The 19,670-nt window shown below is 44.6% G+C and overlaps 1 pseudogene; it reads left to right on the top strand.

Annotated features, from left to right (window-relative positions):
* Positions 1–1,828: 1,828 nt before the first annotated feature.
* LOC123481000 lies at positions 1,829–18,797 on the top strand (annotated as a pseudogene).
* Positions 18,798–19,670: the final 873 nt, after the last annotated feature.

The raw sequence follows: 19,670 nt of genomic DNA, 5'->3' as shown, positions 1-19,670 counted from the left end.
CCTGATCTACCATCTCGGAGAGACCTGAAAAGAGCTGTGCAGCGACGCTCCCCATCAACCTGACAGCGCCTGAGAGAGGATCTGCAGAGAGAAGAATGGGAGAAACTCCCCAAATACAGGTGTGCCAAGCTTGTAACGTCATACCAAGAAGACTTGAGGCTGTAATCACTGCCAAAAGGTGCTTCAACAAAGTACTGAGTAAAGGGTCTGAATACCACATTTCCTTTTTTTTTTATACATTTGCAAACATTTCTAAAACCTGTTTTTGCTTTTGTCTTATGGGGTATTGTGTGTAAGATTGATGAGGGCAAAAAACAATTGAATCCATTTTAGAATAAGGCTGTAATGCAACAAAATGTGGGAAAAAGTCGAGGGGTCTGAACGTTTTCGCCATATTCTATAACTAAATAAATACAGTATCTGATAGTAGGCAACGTCAATATATACTACATAAATACTTTTCCCTGACAACCAAAAGTACTCGTTCAATTTTGAGTGCTTTAGCAGGACAGGAAAATGGTCAAATTCATGCACTTTAATCAAGAGAACACGCTGGTCATCCCTACCAATCTGGCCTGGCGGATCACTAAACACAAATGCATCTTTTGTAAATAATGTCTGAGTGTTGGAGTGTGCCCTCTTCCACATTTTAAAAAGAAGAAAAATGATGCCATCTGCTTTGCTCAATATAAGGAATTTAAAATGATTTTACTTTTACCTTTGATACTTCCAGTATATTTTAGCAATTACAGTTACTTTTGATACTTGGCATATTTAAAACTTTTAAGACTTTTACTCAAGTAGTATTTACTGGGTGACTTACACTTTTGACGTGAGTAACTTTCTATTAAGGTATCTATACCTTTTACTCAAGTATGTCGTTGGGTACTTTTTCCACCACTGCCTTTAGCCTTGATCCTGAACATGGCGTACAGTTAAGGTGATGGCTTGACAGTCTTTGGACCCGGGTTCTAGTCATCGGTCGGGGCTTACCACACCAAATTCGCTACAAAATAAATAACTTCCATGGGCGCCGCTATCTGTATCTCCCATTTTAAAAGCTGGACACAATTGAAACAACAACAGCAAGGCCACCCCACCTGTGTTTTGGTAAAAAGCTGAGGGATGGGCCTGGAGAAAATGTAACCACTTTAATAAATTCAAAGCAAGAGACTATATATGCATGATATAAAATAAAAAAACATTGTAAAGTGGTTATCCCACTGGCTATATAAAATGAATGCACATATTTGTAAGTCGCTCTGGATAAGAGCGTCTGCAAATGACGTAAATGTAAAATGATATCAAAATTATAGTTTTAACCGTGTTTTGAGGATATACAGTGTTTGTTTACATTTACTTTGTTGACAAACATTGGAGTATAACAAGCTGATATTTGGGGTTCAGATGGGGAACGACAGTTGAACCAATAGTCAAACATACATTAGTATCTAACTCTGTACAACGACTGACCTTAACAAATACAACAAGTCATCAGTCGTTGACCCTTCTAGGACAGTGTCCTCCGAAGTAACCTGTAACCAATCCCTGTCAAGCAACCACCAGTTTGTCCGTGGGCGAGCCTCGTTTTGCATGGTCCTCGATGCCCCGGGTTGGTAGAGATTTTTAAGGACAAATGGAATGGTCTAAAATGCTGCAAACTCCGACCCAGGGCACCGGGCCTTGTTAAACGAACTCCCAGTGTGGTTGATAGTCCGGCAGTCTGATAGGGGGAAACACGTTTTCAACATCCACGGTCACGGCGTTCGAGATCCAATCAGATACAAATACTGATATGTTGGCCACGCCTCCTTTGTAATGCCTCATCAAGGCAGAAGACAAGCTGCAGTGTGTGTCAACTTGACGAGGCGAGATGGCAAATGCGTTGAGAAATTCCGCAAAATTCGCCTTTTCAGGTATGTGAACTTACCTGGCATTGAATAAGAACAGCAGGAAGAGTTCAATGGCTAATTCTCATGAGTGCTGATGGTCCATTTCGCGGAACAAACAAGAATATCAGTGGTTAGCTTTGCATGGCTAAGTAGTTGCTAGCCTGCCCTTCGCTGGCCATAACTTTCAGAAACTAGAGCAAAGTTCACGGAACGCTTGAGACTGTCCTTATGTCAAGTAATGACACCTTATGTCAGTTTGCGTGGGCTATCTCAGGAACTATCTGGCAACTAACAATATCAACTAACTAATATATCGTAGAGCGTTGTTGTTGTATAAGAACATCTCTAACATGATTACAGAAGCACAAATATCATACCATCCCCCCAAGAAAATGCTAACCTACCCTGTTATTGTGATATTTGTGTGTCTAACTTTCTCACTCATTATTCACGCTTCATTCAGGACTATCCATAATCATGGTAGCATCACATTAATATAGAAGTGTTTAAAAACAATATATTCTTATTTACAGTAAAAGTGACTCCAAAATGGCTCAATACATTTTTAAACCTTTATTTAACTAGGCAAGTCAGTTAAGAACAAATTTTATTTACAATGACGGCCAAACCCAGTGGGCGCAGTGGTCTCAGGCACTGCATCGCTAACTCTACAGTTAGTGCATACATTATTCTTTTTTATTTTCATACTGACTTGGAATCGACCCACACCCCTGGCGTTGCAAACGCCATGCTCTACCAACTGAGCTACCTCCCTGCCGCCATTCCTCCCCTACCCTGGACGAACGCTGGGCCAATTGTGCGCCGCCCCATTGGTCTCCCTGTTGCTGACGGCTACAGCAGTGCCTGGATTCGAACCAGGAGGCAATGGCCGGCAGGGAGGTAGCTCAGTTGGTAGAGCATGGCGTTTGTAACGCCAGGGTTGTGGGTTCGATTCCACGGGGGCCAGTATGAAAATAAAAAGAATAATGTATGTACTCAACTGTAAGTCGCTCTGGATAAGAGCGTCTGCTAAATGACGTAAATGTAACGACGCTGGGCCAATTGTGCGCTGCCTCATGGGACACCCAATCATGGCCGGTTGTGATACAGCCTGGAATCGAACCAGGGGTCTGTAGTGACGCCTCAAGCACTGAGATGCAGTGCCTTAGACCGCTGACTCGGGAGCCCAAGTATTTACCATTCATTTCTATTGGGCACAAAATAATCTGAAACACAACCTAAACAAACAGCAAATGCATCCAACAAGTTTGTAGAGTCACAAGCTTGATTTGGTCCTTACGTACGCTATGAATATGGGACCAAATACTTTTCACATATAAGTGAATTTGTACCAATACTTTTGGTCCTCTAAAATGGGGGACAGTGTACAAAAAAGTGCTGTAAGTTCTAAACGGTTCACCCAAAATGGATGAAAATACCCTCAAATTAAAGCTAACAGTCTGCACTTTAACCCGAAAGTCATTGTATAATTTCAAATCCAAAGTGCTGGAGTACAGATACAAAACAAAAACTGCCACAATACTTTTGGAGCTCACTGTATATAGTGAGTAGGGTGCCATATCAGACACAGCCGTCGTCTTATAATACAGGGTCACAATGTCAACCATCAGGGGTGTAATCATTAGTCCAAAACGTTTTGCAACGAAACCGTTTACTCAAACGGAAAGAGTTTTGCACAGAAAACGAGAGTTTATTAGGACAAATTCAGGTAGGTCCCCTCCCTGTTTCATTCCGTTTTTGGTTCAGTTTGGATCCTAGTGAAGACACTCCAGCAGGGCTGAAAGTAGTTTTCATTTCTTCCTGGTATCGGGACCTTCTGTGTGTATGTGCCTAATCATAGAATTACATATAGAATCCCTATGAATTTAATACGATCTCTATGGGCCTAATATTAAAGATTTGTCGTTTAACTTTACATTTATTAGCCTACATTTTTATGTGGTATAAACACAACCAGTCATGATGTTTATCTGATTGTTAAATAATTACTTCAAAATGCTAATGTAGGCTACCTGAGCACGTTACTACTCAGGGATGGCTGAACGATCGGGTAAAAAAAAAAACGTTTTTAAGACTCATTTAGATATTTTTCTGCTTATAATTTCTGACATTTAGTAGGCTATTTGTTAGTCAACTTATCTATAATTAAAAACATGCAGCTGATCTTCTGTCATTACTTGATGCTTGTCTAGAATATTAGATAAAGCCTAGCTCACCAGAATGATGTCATAAATTTGATAGAATGAATGCATCATCAACAATCTAGTTGACATTGGTAAAGTCTACATTTCTGCTTCGGTCATAGATCGAGGACATTTAGGGACCAGGGTTTATGTGGTTGAAAATTAAATACTGTCAGCTTCATGTCGCTGTCAGAAATTGCGCATTTAGGCCACACAACAGGTCCCTTAGCCGTGCAATCGCATTCTCTCAAGATGCTGAAAGAAAAATAAATCCTATTTCTCCACACCTGTTCGCGAGACAAAATTAACATTTGGTGTATCATTATACTGCAAGGAACACTTAATTCTGTAGGTGTTAATATTATAATAGGCTACATGAGGCCTGCGGTCAGTGTCCAGACTTCAGTTAATATTATAAAAGGCTACCTGAGGCCTGCGGTCAGTGTCCAGACTTCCAGTTCATATTATAATAGGCTACATGAGGCCTGCGGTCAGTGTCCAGACTTCAGTTAATATTATAAAAAGGCTACCTGAGGCCTGCGGTCAGTGTCCAGACTTCAGTTAATATTATAAAAGGCTACCTGAGGCCTGCGGTCAGTGTCCAGACTTCAGTTAATATTATAATAGGCTACATGAGGCCTGCGGTCAGTGTCCAGACTTCAGTTAATATTATAATAGGCTACATGAGGCCTGCGGTCAGTGTCCAGACTTCAGTTAATATTATAATAGGCTACCTGAGGCCTGCAGTCAGTGTCCAGACTTCAGTTAATATTATAATAGGCTACATGAGGCCTGCGGTCAGTGTCCAGACTTCAGTTCATATTATAATAGGCTACCTGAGGCCTACAGTCAGTGTCCAGACTTCAGTTAATATTATAATAGGCTACCTGAGGCCTGCAGTCAGTGTCCAGACTTCAGTTAATATTATAATAGGCTACATGAGGCCTGCGGTCAGTGTCCAGACTTCAGTTCATATTATAATAGGCTACCTGAGGCCTACAGTCAGTGTCCAGACTTCAGTTAATATTATAATAGGCTACCTGAGGCCTGCGGTCAGTGTCCAGACTTCAGTTCATATTATAATAGGCTACATGAGGCCTGCGGTCAGTGTCCAGACTTCAGTTAATATTATAATAGGCTACATGAGGCCTGCGGTCAGTGTCCAGACTTCAGTTAATATTATAATAGGCTACATGAGGCCTGCGGTCAGTGTCCAGACTTCAGTTCATATTATAATAGGCTACATGAGGCCTGCGGTCAGTGTCCAGACTTCAGTTCATATTATAATAGGCTGCCTGCGGTCAGTGTTCAGACTTCAGTTAATATTATAATAGGCTACCTGAGGCCTGCAGTCAGTGTCCAGACTTCAGTTAATATTATAATAGGCTACATGAGGCCTGCGGTCAGTGTCCAGACTTCAGTTAATATTCCAACTATTATGCTACTCCGGCATCCATACATTGACATTTTATACATTACTGCTTATCACTTATTAACCATCAGTTATTCACATTGCTTTAATACAATATTTCAGTTGTTAGGCGTCAGGTAGCTTAGTGGTTAAGAGCGTTGTGCCAGTAACCGAAAGGTCGCTGGTTCTAATCCCCGAGCCGACTAGGTGAAAAATCTGTCGATTGTGCCCTTGAGCAAGGCCCTTAACCCTAATTGCTCATGTAAGTCGTTCTGGATAAGAGCGTCTGCTAAATGACTAAAATGTAAATGTTGTGTATATTCCATTTGTTTTATTTGATCACCTCTATAGAGCTGCTGTCTGACAAAATCACCATTTTAGTAGTTCTTCAAATTTAAATAAGGCATATTTTTCTGACTGCTGAATACCAACACCTCGCGAAGCAACGTCTTTCCATGTATCCCCTCTTGATCACGCATTCTTCTCTCTTCTGTAGCAGGCGAAAAGAAACACAGAGCGGACAAGTAGCCGCGCGCAATGGATTATGGTCATTGTAGTTAATTATCACTTTTTTCTGAGCTAAACTATGTAGAACGTTGGCCTGTTGGAAACTACAACTCCCTACTATATCACACAGTTCAGGCTGGATCTGATTTATCTGTAGAGAAACTACAACTCCCTACTATATTGCACAGTTCAGGCTGGATCTGATTTATCTCTAGAGGAACTACAACTCCCTACTACATCACACAGTTTAGGCTGGATCTGATTTATCTCTAGAGAAACTACAACTCCCTACTACATCACACAGTTCAGGCTGGATCTGATTTATCTCTAGAGAAACTACAACTCCCTACTACATCACACAGTTCAGGCTGGATCTGATTTATCTCCAGAGAAACTACAACTCCCTACTACATCACAGTTCAGGCTGGATCTGATTTATCTCTAGAGAAACTACAACTCCCTACTATATCACACAGTTCAGGCTGGATCTGATTTATCTCTAGTGAAACTACAACTCCCTACTATATCGCACAGTTCAGGCTGGATCTGATTTATCTCCAGAGAAACTACAACTCCCTACTATATCACACAGTTCAGGCTGGATCTGATTTATCTCTAGAGAAACTACAACTCCCTACTATATCACACAGTTCAGGCTGGATCTGATTTATCTCTAGAGAACTGCAGCGCAATGACAGGACCCAAATGGAATTCAAATAATTGAACCGACGTCGGTCAATTCATTTTTAAAAGCTGAAAAATAACCGACATTTGGTTAATCGCTGTAGACGTGAGGGTGTTATATTGTTATATTATAATTTTATATTATTATATTGTTTTATACCATGTTATTGTTGAATACTCCTTTCTGATTGGCTTGAAGGGCATTCTAGAGTGTGCATTATTTCACTATAACGCACTTTATATTGTTATATTATGTTATGTTATATTATTATTATATTGTTTGTTATATTATATATTGTTATTGTATTGTTATAATATGATATTGTATTGTTCTTTGGCAGGTGTGTTGTCCCAGTTGTCCAGCCACAGTAGAAATGGGAGAGTGTGTGTTTCACCGTGCTTCTCTCTGCAGCGGAGGAACAACTCTACCTCACCTAAGATCAAGGTGGATCTGGACAGCAGTACAGGTAAACCCCTGCACAGCGTCTTGCACCTGTCCCAAATGGCACCCTATCCACTACATAAGGGGAAGACAACCCTGGTCCTGGAGGGAAACAGGTACTGTCTACATCAGGGGTAGATAACCCTGGTCCTGGAGGGCAATAGGTACTGTCTACATCAGGGGTAGATAGCCCTGGTCCTGGAGGGCAACAGGTACTGTCTACATCAGGGGTAGATAACCCTGGTCCTGGAGGGCAACAGGTACTGTCTACATCAGGGGTAGATAACCCTGGTCCTGGAGGACAACAGGTACTGTCTACATCATCAGGGGGTAGATAACCCTGGTCCTGGAGGACAACAGGTACTGTCTACATCAGGGGTAGATAACCCTGGTCCTGGAGGGCAATAGGTACTGTCTACATCATCAGGGGTAGATACCCTGGTCCTGGAGGGCAATAGGTACTGTCTACATCATCAGGGGTAGATAACCCTGGTCCTGGAGGGCAATAGGTACTGTCACATCAGGGGTAGATAACCCTGGTCCTGGAGGGCAACAGGTACTGTCTACATCAGGGGTAGATAGCCCTGGTCCTGGAGGGAAACAGGTACTGTCTACATCAGGGGTAGATAGCCCTGGTCCTGGAGGGAAACAGGTACTGTCTACATCATCAGGGGTAGATAACCCTGGTCCTGGAGGGCAATAGGTACTGTCTACATCAGGGGTAGATAGCCCTGGTCCTGGAGGACAATAGGTACTGTCTACATCAGGGGTAGATAGCCCTGGTCCTGGAGGACAACAGGTACTGTCTACATCAGGGGTAGATAACCCTGGTCCTGGAGGACAACAGGTACTGTCTACATCAGGGGTAGATAGCCCTGGTCCTGGAGGACAATAGGTACTGTCTACATCAGGGGTAGATAGCCCTGGTCCTGGAGGACAATAGGTACTGTCTACATCATCAGGGGTAGATAACCCTGGTCCTGGAGGACAACAGGTACTGTCTACATCATCAGGGGTAGATAGCCCTGGTCCTGGAGGACAACAGGTACTGTCTACATCAGGGGTAGATAGCCCTGGTCCTGGAGGACAACAGGTACTGTCTACATCATCAGGGGTAGATAGCCCTGGTCCTGGAGGGCAACAGGTACTGTCTACATCATCAGGGGTAGATAGCCCTGGTCCTGGAGGACAACAGGTACTGTCTACATCAGGGGTAGATAACCCTGGTCCTGGAGGACAATAGGTACTGTCTACATCAGGGGTAGATAACCCTGGTCCTGGAGGACAATAGGTACTGTCTACATCAGGGGTAGATAGCCCTGGTCCTGGAGGGCAACAGGTACTGTCTACATCATCAGGGGTAGATAGCCCTGGTCCTGGAGGACAATAGGTACTGTCTACATCATCAGGGGTAGATAGCCCTGGTCCTGGAGGACAACAGGTACTGTCTACATCAGGGGTAGATAACCCTGGTCCTGGAGGACAATAGGTACTGTCTACATCAGGGGTAGATAGCCCTGGTCCTGGAGGGAAACAGGTACTGTCTACATCATCAGGGGTAGATAGCCCTGGTCCTGGAGGGCAACAGGTACTGTCTACATCAGGGGTAGATAACCCTGGTCCTGGAGGACAACAGGTACTGTCTACATCAGGGGTAGATAACCCTGGTCCTGGAGGGCAACAGGTACTGTCTACATCATCAGCGGGTAGATAGCCCTGGTCCTGGAGGACAATAGGTACTGTCTACATCAGGGTAGATAGCCCTGGTCCTGGAGGGCAACAGGTACTGTCTACATCAGGGGTAGATAGCCCTGGTCCTGGAGGACAATAGGTACTGTCTACATCAGGGGTAGATAGCCCTGGTCCTGGAGGACAACAGGTACTGTCTACATCATCAGGGGGTAGATAGCCCTGGTCCTGGAGGACAACAGGTACTGTCTACATCAGGGGTAGATAGCCCTGGTCCTGGAGGGCAACGGGTACTGTCTACATCAGGGGTAGATAACCCTGGTCCTGGAGGGCAACAGGTACTGTCTACATCAGGGGTAGATAGCCCTGGTCCTGGAGGGCAATAGGTACTGTCTACATCAGGGGTAGATAACCCTGGTCCTGGAGGACAACAGGTACTGTCTACATCAGGGGTAGATAACCCTGGTCCTGGAGGACAACAGGTACTGTCTACATCAGGGGTAGATAACCCTGGTCCTGGAGGACAATAGGTACTGTCTACATCATCAGGGGTAGATAGCCCTGGTCCTGGAGGACAACAGGTACTGTCTACATCATCAGGGGTAGATAACCCTGGTCCTGGAGGGCAATAGGTACTGTCTACATCAGGGGTAGATAGCCCTGGTCCTGGAGGACAATAGGTACTGTCTACATCAGGGGTAGATAACCCCTGGTCCTGGAGGACAACAGGTACTGTCTACATCAGGGGTAGATAACCCTGGTCCTGGAGGACAACAGGTACTGTCTACATCGGGGGTAGATAACCCTGGTCCTGGAGGACAACAGGTACTGTCTACATCAGGGGTAGATAACCCTGGTCCTGGAGGACAACAGGTACTGTCTACATCAGGGGTAGATAACCCTGGTCCTGGAGGACAACAGGTACTGTCTACATCAGGGGTAGATAACCCTGGTCCTGGAGGACAATAGGTACTTCATAGTTTTGATTTAACCTACCTGGAAGACCAGGGTGTGGAATTTAGGCAGTCACTGAACTGATCAATTATTTATATTGCATTAAAGGGTAACTACACCCAAAAATATTAAAATATTAAAAATCACAATTTCTTAGATTTTTCCCCAGACCTCAAAAAGTGGTCTCCTGATGTGGTTTAGGCATTGTGGACTTCCAATTGTGTTGTTTTTCTAAAAAAAAAACCTGGAAAAACAAAAGGGAATCAGGCAAAAAATAAAACCTATTTTTATAGGGCCCTACACACTATTCCCTACATAGTGTACTATTTTTGACCAGAGCCCTATGACCAAGTCTGCATCCTAAATGTCAGCCTGTTCTCTATGTAGTGCAGGACATTGAGAACAGGCTGCCATTCGTTGTCCCTCTCTCTCCTCTCCCCCTCTCCCTCCCCTGCATCTCCCCCACCACCTCCTCCCTGTCTCTCCTCTCCCCTCTCCCTCCCCTGCATCTCCCCCACCACCTCCTCCCTGTCTCCTCCTCTCCCCTCTCCCTCCCCTGCATCTCCCCCACCACCTCCTCCCTGTCTCTCCTCCCCCCCTCCCTCCCCCTGCATCTCCCCCACCACCTCCTCCCTCTCTCCTCTCTCCCCTTCTCCTCCCTGCATCTCCCCCACCACCTCCTCCCTCTCCCCCTCTCCCTCCCCCTGCATCTCCCCCACCACCTCCTCCCTCTCTCTCCCTCCCCCTCTCCCTCCCCTGCATCTCCCCCCACCACCTCCTCCCCTCTCCCCTCTCCCTCCCCTGCATCTCCCCCCACCACCTCCTCCCTCTCTCTCCTCTCCCCTCTCCCTCCCTGCATCTCCCCCCACCACCTCCTCCCCCTCTCCCCCTCTCCCTCCCCTGCATCTCCCCCACCACCCTCCTCCCTCTCCCCTCTCCCTCCCCTGCATCTCCCCCACCACCTCCTCCCTCTCTAGGTGTAGCCGTGTTGAAGATGCAGAGTCCCCCCTGTCAACAGTCTGAGTCTGGAATTCCTCACTGAGTTCTGTATCAATCTGGAGAAACTAGAGATGGACAAGAGTTGTAGAGGCCTAATCTCACCTCGTCAGTACACACACACACGTCCTGTCACAAAAACATGATCGACACCATAAATGTGTAACTCACCCCGTGTGTGTGTTTCTTTGTGGCGTTCCAGACCCTCTCCAAGGTGTTCTCTGCAGGGCTGGACATCATGGAGATGTATGGGACAAGTCCGGAGCGCTGTGGAGAGTTCTGGAAGGCTGTTCAGGAGATGTGGCTCAAACTCTACGGGTCCAACATGGTTACCATAGCTGCCATCAACGTGAGTCAGCACACCCAGCCGTGTGTGTGGTTCCATTTGGCTCAAACTCTACGGTTCCAACATGGAAGCTGTCCTGTCTATTGGACGTTACTATAGGATCATGGCTGATAACCACCTCTCTCTATCTCTCTCTCTCTCTCTCTCTCTCTCTCTCTCTCTCTCTCTCTCTCTCTCTCTCTCTCTCTCTCTCTCTCTCTCTCTCTCTCTCTCTCTCTCTCTCTCTCTCTCTCTCTCTCTCTCTCTGTCTCTCTCTGTCTCTCTCTGTCTCTCTCTCTCTCTCTCTCTCTCTCTCTGTCTCTGTCTCTGTCTCTGTCTCTGTCTCTGTCTCTCTCTCTGTCTCTCTCTCTCTGTCTCTCTCTTGTCTCTCTCTCTGTCTCTCTCTCTCTCTCTCTCTCTCTCTCTCTCTCTCTCTCTCTCTCTCTCTCTTTTCTCTCTGTCTCTCTCTCTCTCTCTGCCTCTCTCTCTCTCTCGCCTCTCTCTCTCTCTCTGCCTCTCTCTCTCTCTCTCTCTCTCTCTCTCTCTCTGCCTCTCTCTCTCTCTCTCTCTCTGCCTCTCTGCCTCTCTGCCTCTCTCTCTCGCTCTCTGCCTCTCTGCCTCTCTGCCTCTCTCTCTCTCTCTCTCTGCCTCTCTGCCTCTCTCTCTCTCTCTCTCTCTCTCTCTCTCTCTCTCTCTTTCTATCTCCTCTCTGCCTCTCTCTCTCTCGCCTCTCTCTCTGTCTCTCCCTCTCTCTCTCTCTCTGCCCCTCTCTCTCTCTCTTTCTCTCTCTCTCTCTCTGTCTTTTCTCTCTCTCTGTCTTTTCTCTCTCTCTCGCTCGCTCTTCTCTCTCTTTCTCTCTCTCTCGCTCTCTCTCTCTCTCTCTCTCTCCTCTCTCTCTCTCTCTCTCTCTCTCTGCCTCTCTCTCTCTCTCTCTCTCTCTCTGCCTCTCCCTCTCTGCCTCTCTCCCTCTCTCTCCTCTCTCTCTCTCTCTCTCTCTCTCTCGCTCTCTCTGTCTCTCTCTCTCTATCTATATATATATATATATATAGGGCTCTAGTCCAGCAGGTGGTTGTCTCATGTCTATTGGATGTGACTATAGGATCATGGCTGATAACCCTCGCTACAGCATCGGACTCAACGAGACTCAGCTCGGCATCGTAGCTCCCCTTCTGGTGAAACACGCACACACATACTGTATATACACACTAATACACACCGCTTTTATGTTGTACTGGTCTGAGTGTCGATGTGTTCAATCTGCGTGTGAGAGGTGCTGAATGTGGTTGTGTTCATGTTGTGGTCATGTTATGGTCACGTTGCGGTCCAGGTTTAAGGACACGTTGGTGAACACGGTTGGTAACCGGACAGCGGAGCTGTCGTTGGAGCTGGGTCAGTTGTACAGCGCTCCTGAGGCCCTGAAGATCGGCCTGGTGGACCGGCTCGTACCTCAGGACCAGGTCCTCTCCACTGCACAGGACACCATGTCCAAGTGGCTGGCTATACCAGGTCAGAACACTCCATCTCACACACTGGCTATACCAGGTCAGAACACTCCATCTCACACACTGGCTATACCAGGTCAGAACACTCCATATCACGCACACACACAGTTTATCATCCTAGATATCTTTCTCCTGCCCCCAGACCATGCCAGACAGTATCTTATAGAACATAACTATCTATATACATTATCCTAGATCTCTTCCAGTCCATGATGTGAAAAAATCTATCTCACTATCTATCTAAACATTATCCTATATATACACTAACCTATATGTTATCCTGTATTTAAACTAATCTATACATGATCATATATGTATAAACTAACCTATAGATTATCCTGCATATACACTGACATATACATTATCATGTGTATGTGTGTATATATATATATATATATATATATATATATATATATATATACACAGTGGGGAAAAAAAAGTATTTAGTCAGCCACCAATTGTGCAAGTTCTCCCACTTAAAAAGATGAGAGGCCTGTAATTTTCATCATAGGTACACGTCAACTATGACAGACAAATTGAGCTTTTTTTTCTCCAGAAAATCACAATTGTAGGATTATTAATGATTTTATTTGCAAATTATGGTGGAAAATAAGTATTTGGTCACCTACAAACAAGCAAGATTTCTGGCTCTCACAGACCTGTAACATCTTCTTTAAGAGGCTCCTCTGTCCTCCACTCGTTACCTGTATTAATGGCACCTGTTTGAACTTGTTATCAGTATAAAAGACACCTGTCCACAACATCAAACAGTCACACTCCAAACTCCACTATGGCCAAGACCAAAGAGCTGTCAAAGGACACCAGAAACAAAATTGTAGACCTGCACCAGGCTGGGAAGACTGAATCTGCAATGGGTAAGCAGCTTGGTTTGAAGAAATCAACTGTGGGAGCAATTATTAGGAAATGGAAGACATACAAGACCACTGATAATCTCCCTCGATCTGGGGCTCCACGCAAGATCTCACCCCGTGGGGTCAAAATGATCACAAGAACGGTGAGCAAAATCCCAGAACCACACGGGGGGACCTAGTGAATGACCTGCAGAGAGCTGGGACCAAAGTAACAAAGCCTACCATCAGTAACACACTACGCCGCCAGGGACTCAAATCCTGCAGTGCCAGACGTGTCCCCCTGCTTAAGCCAGTACATGTCCAGGCCCGTCTGAAGTTTGCTAGAGTGCATTTGGATGATCCAGAAGAGGATTGGGAGAATGTCATATGGTCAGATGAAACCAAAATATAACTTTTTGGTAAAAACTCAACTCGTCGTGTTTGGAGGACAAAGAATGCTGAGTTGCATCCAAAGAACACCATACCTAATGTGAAGCATGGGGGTGGAAACATCATGCTTTGGGGCTGTTTTTCTGCAAAGGGACCAGGACGACTGATCCGTAAAGAAAAGAATGAATGGGGCCATGTATCGTGAGATTTTGAGTGAAAACCTCCTTCCTTCAGCAAGGGCATTGAAGATGAAACGTGGCTGGGTCTTTCAGCATGACAATGATCCCAAACACACCGCCCGGCAACGAAGGAGTGGCTTCGTAAGAAGCATTTCAAGGTCCTGGAGTGGCCTAGCCAGTCTCCAGATCTCAACCCCATAGAAAATCTTTGGAGGGGAGTTGAAAGTCTGTGTTGCCCAGCGACAGCCCCAAAACATCACTGCTCTAGAGGAGATCTGCATGGAGGAATGGGCCAAAATACCAGCAACAGTGTGTGAAAACCTTGTGAAGACTTACAGAAAACGTTTGACCTGTGTCATTGCCAACAAAGGGTATATAACAAACTATTGAGAAACTTTTGTTATTGACCAAATACTTATTTTCCACCATCATTTGCAAATAAATTCATTAAAAATCCTACAATGTGATTTTCTGAAATTTTTTCCCTCATTTTATCAGTCATAGTTGACGTGTACCTATGATGAAAATTACAGGCCTCTCTCATCTTTTTAAGTGGGAGAACTTGCACAATTGGTGGCTGACTAAATACTTTTTTTCCCCACTGTATGTATATATGTGTGTGTACGGTACCAGTCAAAAGTTTGGACACACCTACTCATTCAAGGGTTTTTCTTTATTTTTAATATTGTAGAATAATAGTGAAGACATCAAAACTATGAAATAACACATATGGAATAATGTAGTAACCAAAAGAGTGTTAAACAAATCAAAATATATTTTAGATTTTTCAAATAGCCACCCTTTGCCTTGATGACAGCTTTGCACACGCTTGGCGTTCTCTCAACCAGCTTCATGAGGTAGTTACCTGGATTGCATTTAAATTAACAGGTGTGCCTTCTTAAAAGTGAATTTGTGTAATTTCTTTCCTTCTTAATGCAGTTAAGCCAATCAGTTGTGTTGTGACAAGGTAGGTGTGGTATACAGAAGATAGCCCTATTTGGTAAAAGACCAAGTCCATTTATGGCAAGAACAGCTCAAATAAGCAAAGAGAAACGACAGTCCATCATTACTTTAAGACACGAAGGTCAGTCAATACAGAAAATGTCAAGAACTTTGGAAGTTTAAGTGCAGTCGCAAAAACCATCAAGCGCTATGATGAAACTGGCTCTCATGAGGACCGCCACAGGAATGGAAGACCCAGAGTTACCTCTGCTGCAGAGGATAAGTTCATTAGAGTTACCAGCCTCAGAAATTGCAGCCCAAATAAATGCTTCACAGAGTTCAAGTAACAGAAACATCTCAACATCAACTGTGTGAATCAGGCCTTCATGGTCGAATTGCTGCAAAGAAACCATTACTAAAGGACACCCATAAGAAGAAGAGAGTGGATTGGACCAAGAAACACGAGCAATGGACATTAGACCGGTGGAAATGTGTCCTTTGGTCTGGAGTCCAAATTGAGATTTGTGGTTCCAACCGCTGTGTCTTTGTGAGACGTGGTGTGGGTGGACGGATGATCTCCGCATGTGTATTTCCCACCGTAAAGCATGGAGGAGGAGGTGTTATGGTGTGGGGGTGCTTTGCTGCAATCACTGTCTGTGATTGATTTAGAATTCAAGGCACACTTAACCAGCATGGCTACCACAGCATTCTGCAGTGATACGCCATCCCATCTGGTTTCGGCTTAGTGGGACTATCATTTGTTTTTCAACAGGACAATGACCCAACACACCTCCAGGCTATGTAAGGGCTATTTTACCAAGAAGAAGAGTGATTGAGTGCTGCATCAGATGACCTGGCCTCCACAACCACCTGACCTCAACCCAATTGAGATGGTTTGGGATGAGGTCAGACCGTAGAGTGAAGGAAAAGCAGCCAACAAGTGCTCAGCATATGTGGGAACTCCTTCAAGACTGTTGGAAAAGCATTCCAGGTGAAGCTGGTTGAGTGAATGCCAAGAGAGTGCAAAGCTGTCATCAATGTATGTAGTTCTGTCCTTGAGCTGTTCCTGTCTATTAATGTTCTGTATTATGTCATGTTTCGTGTTTTGTGTGGACCCAGGAAGAGTAGCTGCTGCTTTTGCAACAGCTAATGGGGGATCCTAATAAAATACCAATACCAAGGCAAAGGGGGGCTACATTGAAGAATCTCAAATCTCAAATATATTTTGATTTGTTTAACACTTTTTTTTGGTTACTACAAGATTCCATATGTGTTATTTCATAGTTTTGTTGTCTTCACTATTATTCTACAATGTAGAAAATAGTGAAAAATAAAGAAAAACCCTGGAATGAGTAGGTGTCCAAACTTTTGACTGGTACTGTATGTAAATGTGATATTTCATTTTTTTTTTTTTTATACATTTGCAAGAGTTTCTAAAAACCTGTTTTTGCTTTGTCATTATGGGGTATTGTGTGTAGATTGATGAGGGGGAAAACAATTAAATCAATTTTAGAATAAGGCTTTAACAAAATGTGGAAAAAGTCAAGGTCTGAATAATTTCCGAATGCACTGTGTATACACTGACCTATACATTATCCTATATACACTAACCTATATATGATTGTATATATACACTGACCTATAAATTATCCTATATATACACGGATATATACATTATCCTATATACACTGACCTATACATTATCCTATATATACAGTGAACTTTACACTATCCTATATATACACTAACCTATACATGATCCTGTATATAACCTATATCTCTGCTCTCCTTCCAGACCATGCCAGACAGACAGATCATTGTGTTATATCTGTATGTTTATATATATATATACACTGCTCAAAAAAATAAAGGGAACACTTAAACAACACATCCTAGATCTGAATAAATGAAATAATCTTATTAAATACTTTTTTCTTTACATAGTTGAATGTGCTGACAACAAAATCACACAAAAATTATCAATGGAAATCAAATTGATCAACCCATGGAGGTCTGGATTTGGAGTCACCCTCAAAATTAAAGTGGAAAACCACACTACAGGCTGATCCAACTTTGATGTAATGTCCTTAAAACAAGTCAAAATGAGGCTCAGTAGTGTGTGTGGCCTCCACGTGCCTGTATGACCTCCCCTACAATGCCTGGGCATGCTCCTGATGAGGTGGCGGATGGTCTCCTGAGGGATCGCCTCCCAAACCTGGACTAAAGCATCCGCCAACTCCTGGACAGTCTGTGGTGCAACGTGGCGTTGGTGGATGGAGCGAGACATGATGTCCCAGATGTGCTCAATTGGATTCAGGTCTGGGGAACGGGCGGGCCAGTCCATAGCATCAATGCCTTCCTCTTGCAGGAACTGCTGACACACTCCACGTTCTCCACGGCGTCTCCAGACTCTGTCACGTCTGTCACATGTGCTCAGTGTGAACCTGCTTTCATCTGTGAAGAGCACAGGGCGCCAGTGGCGAATTTGCCAATCTTGGTGTTCTCTGGCAAATGCCAAACGTCCTGCACGGTGTTGGGCTGTAAGCACAACCCCCCACCTGTGGACGTCGGGCCCTCATACCACCCTCATGGAGTCTGTTTCTGACCGTTTGAGCAGACACATGCACATTTGTGGCCTGCTGGAGGTCATTTTGCAGGGCTTTGGCAGTGCTCCTCCTTGCACAAATGCGGAGATAGCGGTCCTGCTGCTGGGTTGTTGCCCTCCTCGGCCTCCTCCACGTCTCCTGATGTACTGGCCTGTCTCCTGGTAGCGCCTCCATGCTCTGAAAACTACGCTGACAGACACAGCAAACCTTCTTGCCACAGCTCGCATTGATGTGCCATCCTGGATGAGCTGCACTACCTGAGCCACTTGTGTGGGTTGTAGACTCCGTCTCATGCTACCACTAGAGTGAAAGCACCGCCAGCATTCAAAAGTGACCAAAGCATCAGCCAGGAAGCATAGGAACTGAGAAGTGGTCTGTGGTCACCACCTGCAGAACCGCTTCTTTCTTGGGGGTGTCTTGCTAATTGCCTATAATTTCCACCTGTTGTCTATTCCATTTGCACAACAGCATGTGAAATGTATTGTCAATCAGTGTTGCTTCCTAAGTGGACAGTTTGATTTCACAGAAGTGTGATTGACTTGGAGTTACATTGTGTTGTTTAAGTGTTCCCTTCATTTTTTTGAGCAGTGTATATTATATTAACACTAACCTATACACCTCTCCTCTCCCTCCAGACCATGCCAGGCAGATCACCAAGTCCATGATGAGGAAACAGACCATTGACAAGCTGCTGTCCAACAGGGAAGCTGACATCACCAACTTTGTGAGCTTCATCACTAAAGACTCCATCCAGAGGTCCCTCCGCATGTACCTGGAGATGCTCAAGAGTAGAAAGGTCTAGTCTGAGACCCAAACTGCACCCTATTCCCCATAGGGCTTCTAACTGCACCCTATTCCCCATAGGGCTTCTAACTGCACCCTATTCCCCATAGGGCTTCTAACTGCACCCTATTCCCCATAGGGCTTCTAACTGCACCCTATTCCCCATAGGGCTTCTAACTGCACCCTATTCCCCACAGGGCTTCTAACTGCACTGCTATTGATCAGGGCTCTGTATAGGGAATAGGGTGCTACGTCCCAATTATCTCTCCTTTCTCCCGTGTGAACTTGTTCACTTCCCTTCATAGATTTGAGAGGACATTTGTGGGGAACGAGTGCACGCTTCAGGAGTTAAGGAAAGGTTAAAGGTTGAAGAGGATGCCTTCTGATGCCCAGGCACACGTGTGAAAGTAACCTGAGGGTGAGTCTCAATAGTCTGAAGTGGATCCTCGTCTCCATCACTATTGAGAGACACCCCCGGTTGCATTCCAACTGGCACCCTTTTCCCTATAGAGGTCTATGGGTCCTGGTCTAAAGTAGTACACTACGATAGGATATAACGTTACAGGACGTTGAATTAGAAATGTAATGTGTAGAAAATAAATTATTTTCTGTCATATATAATAGGACATTTTGTCACTATTTCATTCTATTTCTGTCTGCAAACTTCAGAACGTTTAATGTCACTGAATACACCACAGGGGGGTGTGTTCGTTAGTGCAGACCGTAGCGAAAGGTAGTGCAACAGAAAATGAAAACAAGCGATTCTTATTGGACAAAATCAGGTAGTCCGCTCCCTGTTTTTGGCCCGTTTGGTTCCTAATGAACACACCCCTGGCCTTATTCCCCCTGCCACAACATTTGACTGTTTTGACTGAAACACACAGCACTGTTACGATGTCGGTGATTGTACAGTTATCGTGCTCTTGCCTTTGTCTGTGAACATAATGTTTGTTTTCGTATGATATTTTCCTGTACTGTTGGTTTGCAAGTAAACATCTTTACAATACCTTCCATGGAATGTGTGTGTTGAGTTTCATGTTCCATGATGTCACTGGTTTAGGGCAGGGTTTCCCTGTGTATATACTGTTATACTGTATATTTGTAAGTCTTTGTTTATTGGATAGAGTGATGGAAGAGCACTAGGCTGGATTCAACCCATGCTGGCAGCGGTACATTGTTCATGTGATCCAGAGGCAGTGGCTTGGACCGCTAGACCACCCAAGCCACCTTTTTAGATTGTTGGGACAGACAAAATCTTTAGAGAAGTAATCTTATAACCTTCAAATGGTGGTCTGGGTTTAATTGATCAAACT

The sequence above is a fragment of the Coregonus clupeaformis genome, unplaced genomic scaffold (genome assembly GCF_020615455.1).
Source record: "Coregonus clupeaformis isolate EN_2021a unplaced genomic scaffold, ASM2061545v1 scaf0843, whole genome shotgun sequence".
In the NCBI taxonomy this organism is placed as follows: domain Eukaryota; kingdom Metazoa; phylum Chordata; class Actinopteri; order Salmoniformes; family Salmonidae; genus Coregonus; species Coregonus clupeaformis.
This window is presented reverse-complemented; position numbering and strand designations above follow the sequence as displayed.